The following is a 503-nucleotide window of genomic DNA, read 5'->3' on the forward strand; positions in this document are numbered from 1 at the left end:
ACCCTGAGAATAAGGCTGAGTCCTGGGAGAGCCCACCAGAAGCATCACCATCTTCAGTTTTTGCTCTCCATTGTGTGTCTCCCTAGTTGGATGCCACCCACACCCGGCATGAGTGAGGTCGAGGCAGTGCCCTCATCACCAGAGGAGCGCTCCCCGGGGACTTTACACTCTGATCCAACAAGCCAAACTCCTGAGGCTGAGAAAAAAAAAAAAAGTCAAGATAGCGAGTGACTGAAAACATTGGCCTCTCTGAGCACTGAGGCATACTCTGACAGTAAACTGATTAAAAAAGAACAAAAACAACATGGAGAGCTAACAATCAGAAGGCTTCAGAGTTGGCAAGCAAAGCGTGAGTGCTGCTTTCCAACTTCACTGTTATCCAAATTGTTGAGCAATTAAACACTGGAGCAAAAAAAAAATTATCATATGCATGCAGCTCACATAAACATCGTGTTTGTCTCTATGAAGAAACAGTGCATATAATTACAGGAATACTGTATAGA

The sequence above is a fragment of the Anabas testudineus genome, chromosome 17, assembly GCF_900324465.2.
Source record: "Anabas testudineus chromosome 17, fAnaTes1.2, whole genome shotgun sequence".
In the NCBI taxonomy this organism is placed as follows: Eukaryota; Metazoa; Chordata; class Actinopteri; order Anabantiformes; family Anabantidae; genus Anabas; species Anabas testudineus.